This window comes from Lissotriton vulgaris, chromosome 3_1, assembly GCF_964263255.1.
Source record: "Lissotriton vulgaris chromosome 3_1, aLisVul1.2, whole genome shotgun sequence".
NCBI lineage: Eukaryota > Metazoa > Chordata > Amphibia > Caudata > Salamandridae > Lissotriton > Lissotriton vulgaris.
In genome coordinates, this window is record NC_141689.1 from 1,120,952,249 (window position 1) to 1,120,970,239 (window position 17,991).

Here is a 17,991-nt window from a genome sequence, read left to right on the forward strand (position 1 = left end):
CACCAACCGACATCTGCATGATTCAGAACAGAAGAAACACGGTGGCCCTCATTCTCTTGGACCGCTCTGCAGCATTTGACAGTCTTCCACCCCCATCCTCTACCTACACGATATTGGAATCCAAGGACAAGCACTGTTGGATCTGCTCCTTCCTTACTGGAAGGACCCGGTCAGTCAGCCTGGCACCGAACACCTCGGTTGGCCGCAACCTCATCTAGAGTTCCACAAGAATCCTCTCTGAGAGCGGCCCTCTGGATCCCTCTAGCCAACATCATTCGCTCTCATACATTAACGTTCTCTTATACTCTCCCTCATGGACAAGATGCCCAGTACCCGGATTGAATTAAATGCTTGCATGACTGAAATAGCCCACTGGAGAAAGACCAACTGTCTAAAGCTGAACACCGACCATACTGGAGTTGTTCTTTGGGAAGAGCACATCACCATGGGACTCCACCTGGTGGCCAACAGATCTATGACCAGCACTCGCCACCCAAGCTAAGAAGCTTGTGATGATCATCAACCACAAACTAGATCTGACTGCCCAAGTCAATGCCTCATGCTTACATACCTTGAAGATCCTGAGGAGGATTATCAACTAACACTCAATTACCACTTGGCGAATCGTCATGCACTTTCTAGTCACAAGTGAGCCAGACTACAGGAACTCCTTGGATGCTGGCATCAACAAAAAACTCACCAGAAGGCTTTAGACCACATTCAGAAATCACAAGCCAGAATCGCACTCCACCTTCCATGCTGCACTCATCATACCACACTTTAAGGAACTGCACTAGCTCCCCATTCACAAACTAGCAAAATTCAAACTTCTCACCCACACTTTCAAGGCTCTACATAACACTGGCCCAGAATACCTCCACAATCTCATCTGCTTTAGCAAACCTTCCAGACACCTCTGCTCGTACAGCCTTCTACTTGCATATATCCCACACAAGGAAATCACATCTATCTGTCATGCCTTCTCCTAAATCACTCCTAGAGCATAGAACGACATGCCTCCCCACAAGAGCCGTCTCCTCCCATTTAGAAGTCTGCAAGAATATGGAGAATTGTTTTTACGAGTAGTTCCACTTGACCCAAGATGTGGCTAGACTCGCACCTGCTCAGCACTAGGATACACTGCAGGTTGATGGTGCGCTATACAAATCTGCATTACATAACCTGGGTCAGGATGTGGGTACTGGGCCACAACCGTATGGCTCTGCAAAGTGGGCGAAGTACAACCCTTTCTGCACTTGACTCTCAATAGTAACGAGCATTCACAAGCTTCTCAGGGAGTTTAGTGTGGGTCACGCAGGCTCAAGAATCCTTACCACCTCCAGCATCGCAGTATGATTAATGTCCAGCCCAGTGCTTCATTTGTAGAAAAGACGGGTACTCTATTGCACAGTAAACCGAGAATTCCACACTAGACACTCAGTAACACAACTAGTTCACAGACAAGTCTGCTGTAGGAGCCTCTGCTGTCTAAGCCACCACCAGTCTCTTGTGAGTCTGCTACTTTAACTAACTTCCTCTTTCTGCGTTCAAAAGTTGAATTAGGTCTATTGGTGCTGCCCAAGCTTTCCAAGTTTCCATCCTCGGGCCTCCATGGTTTGTTTTAGCTCTTGGGATGAGGCCCATTCCGTCTCTCACTAAGTTATATAGCAGCAGCACTGGCCTGCATTCTGCCCTTCCATGACAAGGGAATCTCATTGGCAGAAGGATGCCTCTAGGCATACCGCAGTCTTCTCGGGCGGCGTGCCAGTTGGCAGTGCAGCGTGTTACTTGGTTTACAGCAGGTTTGGAAGCTTCTGTCGGAAGACCCTCTTCGAGGGTCGAAATGCAGACCACGGCTCCCACCAGCTTTCCTGTGGTTACTTTACTCATGGAGTGGCTTTCTGAAACTATGGTGACTAGTTGGTGTTTCTTCTTGAGAGCAATGGCCTCATGCCCGCAGATGGCCGTTTTCTTGTGTGCCATAAGCAAGACTTTCTCCACACACAGGCCCTTGAGGAGACCACCTCAATTCTTTAAGGCTGTACCCTTCCAGTCATTTAGTTTTCAGGACTGGGCCCACCCGTGGTCACGCAGTCTGTGGGCACACAGGCCATCTCTAGGCCTTGCCAGGTCAACCTCTTGATGCTTACAGGACTCAGTATGGTCTTCAAAACAGTCCCGCATATATTAAAAACATTTAAAACAAAAGATGATCAAAAATAACTAGCGGCCTGTGACACATTGCTTGCCAATTCAAAACACCCTGATAATTATACTCCCTAATCTGCTCCAACTGCACACTACCTAAGAACCATGCAAAATTATTTTACTTTCTAACACATAAACAAGGTTTTTTTGTTTTATCAACTTGTTTTCCAGGCAAAACATATTCAGGGTTTTCAGTTTTCTTTGGAGCCCTATACACGTTAGATTGACCACCATCAGATCATCCACGTACATAAGGCAGCAGGTATACCTGTAGCTAATCTTCGGATAGTAAGTGTGTGTATCACGTAACACCTGGGGAATGTCTGCAATGAGCAAATTCAACAGCAGGGGTGCTAAAATGACCCTCTTCCATAGCCATTCTCAACTGGGATTTTCCTCAACAGGCTTTCTTGTCAGTCCAGAACATCTTGGACCCAATTTTAACTAAGCCTTTTCATCATAAGGCTTAATAGTGCACCATATATATTCCATTGCTGAAGTTTCTGCCGTAGATTACCTCTGTCAATCCTGTCTAATGCCGCTCAGAAGTCAATGAAGCAGCAGCAAAGCCCACTAATTGATTTCATTGACTTCCTTGCAACTCTTCAGTGTGAAGCAGTGGTCCATTGTAGAATGCTTCAGCCTGAAGCCACCATGTTCCACCGGGATCAATCCAGAGTCACAAGCCCAAGCAGTTGGGTTTTTAACAAGGTTTGAGCATAAAGTTTAGAAGGAATATTGAGAAGGGAAATCAAACTATATTTAGCAGGCTGGTCCAGTTTGCTTTTTTGTACATGGGCGTCACATTTCTCCCTTCCAGGAGTCTGTGATGCCTGTTCGTGTTACCCATTTGAAGAACCCAGTCAACATTAGTCCCCCGTTTCTTGGATCTTCCTTAAATATCACAGATGACCACCAGCCCACATAATTGACTAGCTGTCAAAAGTGTTTCTTATTTTTATCAACAATAGCAGATATCATTGACTCCCAACTTAATCTATAAACTCTTTTTATGGGCACATGTTTCGATAGGCGACTTTCGCAGTCACATTGCTGACATCACCAGGATTTGACTTGAAGTGACAACTTCTATTTGCCACTCTTCTACCCTCCTGACAATCCTCAAACCAGCTGTTACCTTACTTATACTACTAGCTGAATGGAGGCCCCCCTTTGCCAATTTGTAGTGGGCTAATAGTTGCTTCGTTAACCTGTGATCCCAATCCAACGCACCTCGACCATTTTCCAGGTCAAAATTCTCAAATTCCATTGTGGAAAGAAAATACAATGCATCTTTGGTCATCAACTCATATTCTCTTATGGTAAACTACTTCCAAGTGACAGACTTGACAGGGCAAAAATCTTTTTTGAATTCAGGATATAGGCAAAATCATCACTAGGCCCCCATATCTAAAATGCAGACATTTACCCAATAGAACTGGTTCACTGGAACTAGCCTAGTCAATGGGCTTATTACTCGTAACATATCTGGAGGTTCTCATAGCAGGAATATTGTTATTACACTGACCATTCTCATTTATCAAGTTCAGTCGGACTGAATGAGACCGAACCTTCATGTCTTCTGGAATTTTTGGAAAAAGTGCTTTCCGAAATGTTTAATGCTAACCATGCCTATTTCATTGCTACATCAAGTTCTTTGAAAGTTTATTTTTCATTAAAATCCCCTCCTTCCACCAACAATGCATCTGGATAATCACATCCATTTTCTCCATCATTAACCAGATTCAGTAATTCACATGGTCAGGGGCGAATTTGAGGAACATACACTTTCAGACAGACCAGTTGTTTTCAGGGGCGGTGGGTAACATTTTAAAGTGGTGGGGCGCAAAGTGATTTGCATACAGCACCGTAGCGAGTGAGCCTGAACCCCAAAAGGGGGGTTTGGGGGGATTACCCCCCAAGAAAATTTTGAAAAAGGAAAATTGTGCATTTTCAAGCACATTTGAGAAAGCAGGAAGGTTAATAAAGCAATTGTGAAAGTGCAGTTATTACATTAATAGATGGCATAACATAGGTAGCTGCTTATTCAGTATAACCACAGAGCTTCATACATTCGGTCCTTTTACAGACTCCGATATTGGCATTAAAAGTACCCTACAGCTTATCAGCTTCAGCAAGGTTTCCAACAGCATAGCACCCCTTTGCTACACACAGATTACAGGTTCAGCCACATGATGAAAATAGCAACTCATTCAGTGTGATAATTAAGGGAGCAGAGCGCATGGAAAACATATTTAGTGATGGGCCGAGCAAAACACAACGAACAAATTGACTTCTTTCATCTCCTTTATTTCAAACCATTTACAGGGCTCAGGTGTTTTAAACCTTGTGAAAACAATAAGATAATTTGGTGAAAGCATACTTAGAAATCTGTATTTATGTATTGTAATTGTAGACTGGACCAAAAAACGAGTGAAGGGGCTCCACCAAAGCACCTCTCCCTTAATTATTTACACATAAATTGCATGCGGTCTGACAAGTCTACCAAAACTGCAGCAGATGAGCTGGGGCGTTTACTCCTGGCTTGGTTGCTGGGGCGTTTACTCCTGGTCTGGGTAATGCTGCAGAGCTGCAAACTAAGGCGCTACCAGGTAACCAAGACTCAAGTACCACCACAGCATCAATCTGTGCAACCATTCAACAACAACTGGTTCAAATATGTTCTCTCAATGTTTCAAGCTGTATTACAAATGTCACCAACAGATGTTAATATTTCACTTCTGTTCTTGGATTTTCGTCACAATAAAATACACTGAACATAATCTTCACAAAGTTATTTACAAAAGTTTAAGCTATTGCCATTATAAATTACAATAACTTTTATTAACTTATTTATAAAAAAAAGCCATTGCTCTTACCTGCACAGGCCGCAGCTGTCTAGACCTCGGAAGAAAAGTGCTGATGAGGATTGATAAGAGAGCAAGTTGGGCAAATGCATTTTTACGCTGTCACGACTGAACAATCCGGTACTAGGTAGGACAAGACAAAAAAACTGTTGCAAAAATCTAAACAATGGGCTAGGAACAATACCATCAAAATACAACGCTCCGAATAAGTTAGCAATGGGAGCATTTTCTTGCGAGAAATTGATACACAAAAGACTTTTGAAATGACCTGGACTTGTGCTGACATCAAAAACCTATTAATCAGTTGAATACCCAGAGGACGTCAACCTAATATATTGGACCTGGTGGTTGTCCAAACTTGTGATTGAGCCTTACAGATTCGGATTGCCGCTTAACAGTCATTGATCTAGAGTTTGCCTGCATCCAGGAATGGATGACTGGCAGGGAACTTTACTGGGGCAGGGGACTGTCAAACCACCCCATCAATACGAAAGAAAATCTGGGTGTCAACCACAGATATAATGAAGCAGACAAAAGTGATTTATCAGTTAATAGTAAATCAGGAAAAACAGCTGACACTAGCATTGAATATAGCAGTGCTTAAGGAGGCGATATGAGGACCTCAGAAAGAAAAGGTAAATTGAGTGTGAAAAGAAGGGAGAAGCACTACCTCATTGCGTAATTAGTCAAAAAACAACTAAACCAATGGAAAAATGTTCTCCCTACCACCAAAGTTGCCAAAAAGTTGACCAAGACGGCATGTTCAATTTTGTCCAATGCTGCCAAGAGATCCAATGACGTGAGAGCCCTGACACTACTGCCATCAAAACACTGATATAACTAATCCACGAGAGCAAGGAAAATCCACTTGATGGATTGAGTGAGTATCAAAGAATGAATGACAGTAGAAAGAAATAAAGGGAACAGGGTAGGCATGGTGAAACATTATAGGCGGCCATGTCAGACTGCTCACCACAATATGTGAATCGCCTGTACACTCTACAACTTTTTTCCCGTTTGCCTCCAATATTTACAGAATGTAATTCCTTCCAGGTAAGAGGTGCTAGGTCACTCAGCAAGTCTTAAATAACTGTTCCAACCACCTAAGGAGACAAGGGGCAGATGCCCTGAACACAGCTTGCACCATTGTTGGTAAAGACAGTTTACCCCTATTTTAGGATTGTATTTTCATCCCACATTCTCATACCTGCCAACTGGTTCAATGCCATCTAGTGCACACCGAACATAACTTTGTATTCTGCTAATTGCAGGTATTATTTCTCCAGACATTAATGTCCTAGCAGAGAAATTGTATTGACCCCAAAAGTGACAAAAAATGTTGTGTGTGACTTTGGACCACTTTCCAGCTATGACTAAACTCAGCAAGGAGGCATGCCTTAGTCACATCCAAATACCAGCCCCTAATCTAAAAAAAAAACACAAAAAGAAAACCAGAATGCAGGGCAAGTGCTGCCCCGATAAGGGGGGAGGGGGGTAGAGAAATGTCTGTTCATTGCAGCCATATTAATGCAGGTGTCAGTACACATGCCATTCCTGCAGGAGGCCGCCATGGATAGTGGGATGACCTTTACAACCGCTGCAGTACAGCTTGCTGCATTAAAGGGCTGACCAAGTGTAGTGTGGCCCGTCAGCTGCTGCAGTACACGTGCCAGCATCTGAGGGGGTGTCTGGGTGTAGTGTGGCCCTTCAGCCGCTGCAGTACATGTGACAGTAGCAGTCGGGGTGTAGTGTGGCCCTCCAGCCGCCACGTGCCAGAACCAGACTGGGTGTCATTCCGCATATATATTGCAGCAGTGCAACACAAAAAGCTCTTGTGATAAATCACCTTCCCAAATGTAATGCCACTTACTCAGTTATACTAAAATAGCTTGAACGGCAAAGCTTTTAAGGTCACAATTACAAAGGGGTCAGGATGGGCCTCTGTGCAGCAAATCAGGAGGGTTGTAAAAAGTGCTACATCCCCACTCAGAGTATTTAACTCCTTTACACACCTTGCTATGCTGTATCAAGGGTAAAAAAGCAAATGCTGAAGCATGTTTTAGCACAGGAGCACTAGGGCCTGCAAACCCTACTGTGCAGAGTTCAGTTTTAACCAAGCAAAAAAGTCTTATTTAAAAGTCCATATGATAAACCCACCTACTTAAAATGTCGTGGTGCATGGAAATAAGGCAGAGATTAACATCACCTCAACACTGGTATAAACTCCTCTGCACATCAATACAGACAACTAATGATAAACATGATCGCAAACGTCTTATTCCACATATTCCTGAGAAGTCCTGAATCGGGCAAAACTGCATTTTCTGATCGTGGAAACATAGCTACTGTATTAGGAATATTGCCTCCGATTTAGGATAAAAATGTAAAGGCGTGTCTAAGGAGCAACTCTGGCTTGTCCTAATTTTGCCCCAAAACAAACAGTTGCTACATCGGAATGGTGTAATCTTCACCGAAGAAATAGAAGCAACAACTGGAAGCAGGTGCCCAAATGTCAATTCAATCAAACCCTCATATGCCCTCACATGGCACAGGATCAGTGCCTACGCAAAGCCCACCAGATATTTTCGATAGCTCCGCAAAACATACTAGACAAAACTGGATACACATCTCGATCCGGACATTGATCATTGAAGCAAAAATTGTCCTTCACATGAGCAGGCACAACACAGGACCATAAGTAAGGAGGAGGGGGAACTGGTGGCCAATGGCCAGTCGTTAAAGAATGCCTGGGTGTATGAAATTTCAGGTTATCCCACTTAACACATGCAAAGTTCATTTAGTCCCAGATTTATATTTGCAGTTTCGTCCTCAGCATAAAGCAACACAACGATCGAAAACTATACTACAACTTGTTGACGTCAGACACGTGGAGATGTAATTAAACGTTCCCTCCATGCACAGAACACAACTACAGTGGCTTACCTGTTATCCATCGGAGTCACTTCCCACCTGCCTCTGCCACCTGCCTGAGTTACCTGTTGCTCGCCTGTCACCCATTTGTTGCGCCAGGTGCCCCCTTCTTCCTTCCTTAGACAACTGTCACCTGCCAGTACCTTCCAAGTGCCCGTGGCCCCTAGGGCCTGCCTGTCTGAGCCACCTGTCACCCCGTTGACTCTCCAATGGCCTTGTTGACTGCACAGACGTCTCACTCCGACGCTGCTAGCATGGACACGCACCTAACACAAGAAATATGTTCTGGCGAGATGCCCTCAGCAGGCAATGCCAGCCACTGCCCCAAGAAGGAAACCTTTGTTGAGTATGCCCCCTGAAGAGATAGGGGCAGAAAGTGAGCCCAGTGGTACCCTGTCCAAGACTCGATGCCCTGGAGGCCAGGAAGAGACCCTACCTGGGGCCATCTGTGGATCAGATGGGCCCTATGCCATGGAGAACATGCTGAAGACCCTGACAACTCCTGTGATGCTGGGGAGGGGAACCAAAACCCTAACAACACATCCCAAGATTATACCCATCGAGAGGGATCCCCACGTGATGCACACGAGCATGGGGATGGCACCAAACGAGAGGGGCACCCGGATGAAAGCTTTGGCTGCTACGACAACACACGAGACAGCCCAAGAATCAAGCAGTGTCCCTTGACGACACACACAGAAGTTCACCACATGCAAGCACTGGCTGCTACGACGACATACAACAAGAACTTCCGAGTCCAAGCACTGGGCACCATGACGACACACAGCGAAACGGACCGGTGGCCCCAAGCATCCCTTCCCATGACAACACCGAAAGGGGGCACTCGGATGCAAACATCGATTCAAGTGACATCACCCAACTCCAGAAATCCACTCATTAGCTGCTATGATGACACCCAGCGTGAGGTGTCTTCAGATATCAGCCACATGTGCCCTGGCGTCCCGGAGGACGACATGGCCGGGAGTGCCAAGGCTGAAGCCGCCTTGCACACAGAGGCGAGTCCAGCCGTTGCCCCGTGTCTCCAGCGGCCTTTCCCTCTAGTGCACAGGCCTCGTCTCCGGGGCAACAACCTGCAGCACGCAACCTGGCAGCGGTGACTGGGCCCGGGGCGTGGACAGCAGGGCTGGATGTTAGTTCAACAGGTGGAGCCAGGCCAGATAATCGAGCGCAGGGCGTGGCGGCGCCACCTGCCAGCCCACAGGAATCCCAGCTACTAGGGCAAGCACCGCCGGCAGAGTCCGCAAATCAGAGCCGGCAGCCAGAGAGCACCTGAGGTGGCCCACGGAGCACTGGACGTACTGAGGATGAGTTAAGCTGGCGAGTAGCAGCACAGCATGCTTATCTAGTAAATATAGAGAATACACTAACCTCTCCTCTCCCTCCCCAAGCTCCATTATACACCCCATGGTTTTCCTCCCTCGGCCAGTCCCAATTCCTTCAGCCAGGATACTCTCATTTGTTAATGGCGGGTAGAGACTAGAGGCTGGATCAGGATCTGACGTCACGCGCGGCATCCAATAATGGATTTCCCTGTGGTGACCGGCCAATCCTGGCACCTCGGGAGGCTCATGAAAGCTCGCCCTGTGTCGCCTTTGTGAAGCCAGGGGCTGCGGCCAGCTTAAACAAGCACCCCCTTATGGGGGAACACTGATGCGCATGCGCAGGCAAGTTTCTGCCCTATACATCACTTGCGCGCTATATACCTTGGCTGGCTATCTGCTGCTGCAGCTGAGTGAGTCACGTGGTCGTGGACTGTCACTCAAGCTGCGCAGCAGTCCAGACCAGCCCCCCTGCACTCCCCACTCCTGGATAACTCTGGTGATTCCCGGCGGCGCTCGCTCGAACTTTTTAAACAAACCGCGACAGTCACACCAGTTTATTTTATTGCAGCAGCGCGTCCATGGGGCTTGTGGGGCTACGCCCCTACGCCCCAATGGACGCACCACTGCTGGTTGTTTTACCGGCTCGTCATTGGTGAATAAATCAAACAAGCGAGGGTACATATGTAGGTAGCTTGCAGTTTTGTTTCTATCTGCCCACAGCAGACAGATAGCAGTGTGAGCAGTCCACCCACTGCTCTCCCTCTTGTCGAGTTCTGGCATTTTGACCTATGGCAACAAACCCCTCCACTGCAGGGTGCTCCCAACAACCAGGACTCCTGGAGGAACAATCTAGGGTAGTTAAGACCTCTGTGCTTTTAATTTTTATAAACCATTTAAAACCTGGGATATTCCAAACCAGGACACGACCCGGCAGCGGATGCCCGGACCCCTAGCAGTAAATTTCATCACCCCCTCCCCCCCCGCCCCTCCCCCCCCCCCCGTCCCAGATCCAGGCAAATGTTATGCGATCCTCTATTTTTGAGGGAGTCCATCTTTGTTCTATGGGGATACCCCTGGTTACCCGCTCTGCTCACCCTCCTATGTGCCTTAACTTTAGGGGCTCTCATTATAGAACACTATTGTAACTATTCTTTTGTGCCAAAAAGTCTTGCTCCACCAACTCCTTCTAGCACCTATTCTCTGGCCCCAGCGGAACTGTTTAAAATTGATCTGGAGTTCTGAGCTCCTTTTGATTACTAAGGTCTTTAGAGCTACAGTTAAGGAGGTACCTATAAAGTTGTGAGGGAAATAGATAACCGTTCCTGTCTTCAAGAAAGGGGATAGAAACTCACCCTAGACTACTGCTCCATCTCGTTACTTGAGGCTTCATTTAAAATATTTGGAAGTGTTATTTTAGCAAAATTAGAAGATTGTGCGGAAGGAAAATCCTTCTTTGCAGAAACTTAATATGGGTTCCGTCCGGGACTGGGTACCCCCAAGTAAATCCTTAATTTGTCTCTGATCCTAGGTAAATGTCACTGCCAGGTGAGGGGCAGTACACATGGCGTTTATGGACCTCTCCGGTGCCTTTGACTTAGTGAACGGAGACATCCTTAGAGATATCTTGGGGTGGGTAGAGATTGATCCCTCCTATATTGGTTATTTTAAAATCCCTTCACAGAGATACCAATATGACTGTATGTTACACTCAACGTAGAGCCCATATCTTGCCCATTCTAGTTAGCCAAGGTTTTAGAGTAGGCTGTGTATGCTTTGGACTCAATTTTTTTTTTCTTGCACACTAGATGTCCTGAAAATGGGTTCCTGCCTAGTTCCCCATGCATTTGTACAGGGACCATGCAGTTTTAATAGCTCATATAGCTAATGGGTTACAATTGCTTTTACATGGTTTTAATCATTTTATGCAGGGGCTGAAGCTTACGGTGAATGTTTCAAAATCGTATGATCTGTGGCCCAAAAAACCAGCTCAAAAAATATTTTATTGGGGAGTCTTCAATCTTGCTGACAAAGGATTTTAGCGATTAAGGCATCCTCTTCACTGAAAATATGCCCTGGGATAGATTAATCACCCAGACATCTCAGATGGAGGCCTCATGTGAAGCAATCTTCAGGTTTGCTCAGAATTTAGGATACAAGCCCTTAAAAGAAATGGTTGTGCTTTACAAAAGTAAGTCCTAATGTGAGCATGTACAGAGCGGTTGTTTGAGGGCATGCTCTACAGATGGTGCAGAAATCCCTTTTAAACTGGTTGTTAGGGGTCCCAAAATCAACACCAAGTTTCCTAACTCATAATGAATTAGAGATGGACTGTTTGGAAGATAAGTTAGGTTGGCCCCCATTATGCTCTGGATTAGGATCTGGTGAACACCAGAGCTGGTGTTTACTTGAAAAATAGTGGAGGACTGTCTTGTACAGAGTAATTTGAGAGCTATTCCTTGTCTAAAATAGGTTAAAAAAATACTCTTTTCGATCTAGAAATGAGTGATCTTTTTGAACAGCAGGGAAAGATGAATTCCTCCCACACCGGAGCAACTGTTTAATCAAGGATTCTAACTGGGGAAGGAATGAAATCCCCCTCTATTTCAGGGTGTTATCACCTCTGCAGTATCCAATGATATTGGAATATCCAAAGATATTGGAGTAGACGCCTCACTCACTTATTGTAACATGCTTAATCATCAGCACCTATCCACACCCTGGTAAGATGGTACCTCCAGGGGGTGCACTCAACCATAGATGGAATGAGTTTTTAGATAAAGTCAAGCTGGACAAGCAGGGATCCAGAAGAGCGATTTAATTAAAAAAACCTCTAGGTATACCTAAAGATTCTTCTTTATTTTGAGGGTACCTGGGGTGCGAATAAAATCTCAAATCTCTTGGGTTTTATTGAATATAATTATTCAATCATACCCTCCATGCCAACATGTTTCACCCCACTCCAAGAGCCTGATTGGGTCTGGGGCCTTCATCAGCGCTGTATTTTGTGTCCCTGCTCATGTGCACACACACCATGCACACTTGTGAGGACTAAAGTTCTCACCTGTCTTGATCTTCTATCCAATGGATTTTCTGTAAGACAGAAAGGTCCATCAAAAAAACAAAAACGAGGTGGCATGTAACTCGGTGTTTCATCCTGAATTCCATTCAAGTATCTCGATCATATCTAGTAAGGGACCATCCTGCTTTAATGACAAAGACACACTTGTCTATATGCATCTATGTTGACACTGACTAAATCCCTTAAAAGGTATATAGTCTGTGTCCCTGGATATGATCGAGACACCTGATTGGAATTCCGTATGAAACACTGGGTTAGATTTCGCCACTCAATGAGTCTCCACTCAGTGCTACGCCACTGCCCTCCAGGTGACTTCACTCGAAGCCACTCTGCTCAGTGCCACGCCAGTCCACCCAATGTCACTCCACTCTGCACCATATAGTGTTACTCCATGCCTCAGTGGCAGTCCACACAATGCCAGTCCACACCACCCCACCCAAATGCCATCCCACACAATGCCACTCTACTCTACTTCAACAAAGCCAATATAGCTCATATAGGCGAGACCTTTTGGCTTTGCCAATGCCTTTTACGGATGGAACCCTTTTACAAAGTAAGGATGAGGGTGTAGTCTCTACATAGGATTTTACGTTTCACAACTGTCTCCACTGTTGCCTTGTTAGTAGATATTTGCAAATGCATAAAATCTAGCTCCAGTGAGTTCGGAAAATTAACATCACCCGCTGATGTTAGTGTAGAGGACCCCCTTCACTATAGTTACCACAGACTGTCGCAGAATTTGCACAGGCCTTAAAGTTTCCAAAACGATGTTTAAATGCCAATTGAAATAAACATAGCATACCTCATTTGATGTACAGCGGGAAAGGAAACTTTCTGTTGCAAAACAGTGTTTAAGCAAAGAAGTTTTTAGTTGATTTACTCTTCAATGCCTTATGCCTAAACAATGCTGCAGACTCTTAGCTTGTTAGATAGCAAACCAACAATGCAGGCCAACAACATTATCTCTGTCGTGCCTCACGTCTCTGGGCTTCCTCAAAGGGTGCTGGCTCTTTACTTCATTATAAGAGGAACTATCCTTAAACATTTTACGTGTACTACAAGCAGCCCATGCACAAGAAGTATACGGGTTTTTTTCTCATGTTAAAGTGTAATCTGTGCCATTCACCTCTACTTAACCCCACTCGAGGAATAATTGTCTACATGCGCATGTCTATATTTGTTTCCTAAAGTAATGCTTATTTGTAACTTCATACTCCAAACAGTAAACTTAAAATTAATAACTGACTACATCCTGCCTTAAAAATAAAATACTGCACTTCACACTAACATTTAGCCTACATTTAAAAAGCCATCTCCCCTCACCCTAACAATATCCATAGTAATAATCAGCATGATTGTCTTTTACCGTAGCATCGTAGTACACTAACGAGCTTTACTGGTTGTTGAAAGCCCTCTGCCTGTGTTATAAACCCAAGGTCAGAGTATTGTTTTTTTGGGCACTTTATTAAAGAATGTATTCGGGGATAATAATTTCATATTATGCCAACACATTAACAAAGATTAACAAATACAAAGTATGCAAATAGCCCAGGTAAAGAGGACAGGGTTTTCGAGGACAGGAAGTAATGGCGCTCAGCAATAATTTTAAAGAAATTGCAAAGTGTCAGTCTGTTAGAAATGGTGCCTCTGGTTGGGTAGGGTATGCACCTAATCCGTCAGAACCTATCACTCTAGTCAGGGTAGGGTAGATGCATACCTAGGATAATCCATGCTCACCTTCTGGTAGCTTGGTGCAGAGCAGGCAGACTTATCAGAGTCAATGTGTAAAGTATTTGTGCAAAACACACCCTCAACACAATAAATACACCACAAAGACAACACTGGTTTAGAAAAATAATATATTTATCTGCATAAAATAAGACCAAAACAAAAAATCTAATCCAACGATCAAGAGTTTTTTTTTTTTTTTTTTTTTTTATATAAAGGCAAAAGCAGTGCTTTAGTATCTTCGCTCCTTTTAAAGCTGTTACAGCCATTGTGCTGTTCTTGCAAATCACTGTATCAGATTCTCTATCATGGTCTTTACTTCAAGTCTGTGGCTTTTCTGCAATGCTTTATTTCGTTCCATACCAAAATAAAATCTATTAGCCAATTCAGAATTTCTGATGTGCCGGTCTGGCTCTTCTAGGGACATCTTTGCTCATGAACAAGAGTTTACCTGGTTGATAAGAGTTCAATAGAGTTCTAACCTTCCACTTATTGCATCCAATTAAGGCTTCAATTTGAGCACATCAACCAAATCCACCTTTACAGCAGATTTTATAGTTTCATGACTGATTCAGTACTGTAACTTCCTATTGATTTTTCATTAGGCTCTTTCAACCACTTCTCTTAGTCTTGGACATCAACTAAACGTGGACCCCATGAAGTTCCCTTCTCTGGAGTAGTATTCTCTGGAGGCGTGCTGTTGCACACTCAGGGATGCTTACCACATTCAGCAAAGCAGACTGATCCACACTTGCTGAGCAAGGTGTACTCACTCATCTGGACTAATGGTACAAATTGCATTCTCGGATTCTCTACTGCTTTTACTTCCATAAAAGCCAGGATTCTCTGACCTCCATTTCCCGGCGAGTTAGGATCATATGTAGGGACAATTGGGCCAATGAGTGCCAGCACTGTAGGAGCATCTGGAAGCTGCGAAACCAAATTAGCGTTACCATTTCCTGAGGTTACGTTTTGTGTTCCCCAGTCAATGACCCCTACAATACTAGGACTAGGATCAGCTGGTGCCAGAGCACTCCTAGAGTTATCAATTTTCACATTTCGCCCACTTTCCATTTGCGTCCGATTTATGAGGCGGATGTTCAGCTAGAAATCCACCCAATGAGCCATCACTTGCGTAGCTATCACTGTCCAAGTCTCCCTCCTTTTCTCTTTCTCACGAATTTTCCTACGTTATCACTAGGTACAATCTCCTTCCCTCATACATATCTACTCTCCATCTCTTGTTGGTCATTTCATCTCTCATCTGCGTATGCACGCATTGCTTTTTTCTTTCTCCTTTAGTGTTTCTCTGGGCTTTACATGTGCTGCACATTCCCAGGCATTAAGCGCTTCAAATTGTGTGGCTCTAGGTAATGGTTTCATGACAATAATATCCCCCTCAAATCATCAATTATTCTGAAATTACTGTAGCGGCGAAACATCCATGCACCTTCAATCTCTGTGATCTTATTCAAATTTTTAACCCAGGTAATCATATATATCCCTACCATTGTTGCCATGTACTGTGCTGGCGTGTCCTCGGGTGGCACTTCCTTGCCAATTCTTGTAGGCACCCCTACATCTCCTTGTATCATCTCTTATTGCTTTTAAACATCTCATTTTTCAGTCTTACTTCAACAGTTTGAGCTCAAATCTAAATTGAACAACATTTAAGTGCTGCATCAATACAACCTCTAATAGCACAATATTCAAGGGACATTTCCAACCAATTCTAGAACTGTTACACCAACCGACCTATCCCAGCACAATGCACTTTGACTTCACCCTCACTCCTCGCATCAGGTTACCCTCCTTCAATCTTTCCCACACTTTCTCATTCAATTCTATTTATACTAAATATATATTAAATCAACAATTGTCTACTCCACTAAACATTGATCGAATCAATCAACCCAAAGAATGCCCAGACACAAATTAAACCTCAAACAATGGGGAATCACCCAAATCAGTATTGTGTCCCTTCTGCGCAAAAGGTCCACCACACGAATTACAGTTCCATCTTGTATACAAAAGTTCCCTATCTCAATTGGGGCCATTGATGTCTCTCAATAAACCACACAAAACCATAGAGAATTACAGCCTGGTGTCTTCTGCAATTTAATTATATATCCTGGAATCTTGGGTCATGTCGGACTCAATAACTTCATAAATTTCTCTTCATACCACATTCACACGACTCACAACCTAAAATAGTCTGCAGACATCTCACAATCAGTACTGTACCACAAGCTAAGCATGTTTCACACACCCATCCCTACTTATACTCCTAATAAGGACATGATCAGATTAGAAAAGAATGGTGTCCGCTATCCGAGGCTTCAATTGAACCGCAAGAATGGGTCAAGTGGCTTACAGCTGCGCAAACAGTAGCTTAGGTTTTCACCCTAGGGAAACCCAAGATAACTGTCTCCCTAACAAAACACCGCACATAATGTTTGCAGTCGACGTAACTCTTATGTGGCTCCTCCTTAACAAAATTCCATATCCGGCACAATTGGAAACCTTTAGCACCTTTCCCAGCCGGGTAACACATTATCACTTATCGTCCTTGGCCGTTCCTTTCCCATGAGAACTTATCTCCTTTCTTGTTACTGCAATTCCTTTGACAGACTCCTCCTTCTCATGCTTTGCTATCTATTAACTCAAGACTTCTTTATTCTAAATAATTTAGCTTATCCATTGGCAATAGAAACCGCTCAAACCTACATTCCATAATGAAGGCTAAATGTGAATTGCATCTCAAATCTTAATATGAGCCGCAATCGAACTAATGTCTTCTCGAGGCCTAGTTTTGCTAAGTTAACACATGCGCAAGGTTACAGAGTATGTGCACCTTTCTACAAGAAAAATTAATGCAACTGCTTAAAGCAGGAAAAATTGCAATTAATTATAAACGTCTGTGTAAATGCATCTGCACTGGATTCAAATTGTGCATATTAACATTAATTGTACATATCCTAATGAAGTATCACATAATACATTGATGTTATTTTCTCCTATTAATATCTAACCTGTCACTTAACCATATTAATCAAGTTCTAAATACATGTTCAAACAAACAGCTTTGATATACAATATCCCACTCCTATTAGTACATTGGTCACTACGGAGTATATTTAAGTGCTTACTATTCGTGAGCATGGTGCACTCCTATATTCGCTTCAGATGAGATCAAGATTACACTTCAATCCTATTGACGCATGATCCGTCTGCCACCTGGTAGCAAACTAGGGGCTGTATTACAGAAGGTGCCCCGGGGGCACAATGGGTGTTTGTGCCGACTCCTGGAGCACTTTGGTGTTATAGAAGGGGGCGCAGATGTTTGTGCGTCCCCTTCTATACTACCAATAGCGCTGGAGCACTAAATGCAAACAAGAGAATTCCTTTGACTCTGCGCCGTGCCATATTAGACGGGGCGCTGAGTCAAAGAAGCCTGCAGGAGGCTCACTGACAGTGCACTATTAAAAAGGTGGTGCACTTTAGGGGCTGGGTCTTGCTGCCGATGGAGTGAGACGCACGCAGTGAGAGCTCCAGGCCGCTGCTGACATAAGCATTTTTCAGTGGCACAGCATTAGTGGGAGTCACTGATTTTGAATTACCTGCATAGCGGCAGCAACCAGGAATCCGTCTCATAGCCCCCAACCCCAGAAACCAGCTGGCAGCGGCGTGAGCAGAGCCGTTGGGAGAGCACTCTTTCCCTTGAGGCTGCCACCGCCATCTTGGGATCATCGACCTGCTGTGCCCCGGGGAAAACTGAGGTCCCTGCCGATGCGCGGCACCTGACTCTGGATCACCATCGGCCCGAACAGAGCAC

At 44.5% G+C, this 17,991-nt stretch overlaps 1 protein-coding gene and 1 pseudogene across 1 annotated transcript in view; both read left to right on the forward strand.

Moving 5' to 3' along the window:
- DDIT4L (DNA damage inducible transcript 4 like) overlaps positions 1 to 17,991 on the forward strand; it is a 119,308-nt gene that overhangs the window by 21,268 nt on the left and 80,049 nt on the right. The gene's annotated exons all lie outside the window — the stretch shown is intronic.
- Positions 8,216 to 9,340, forward strand: LOC147727518 (uncharacterized; annotated as a pseudogene).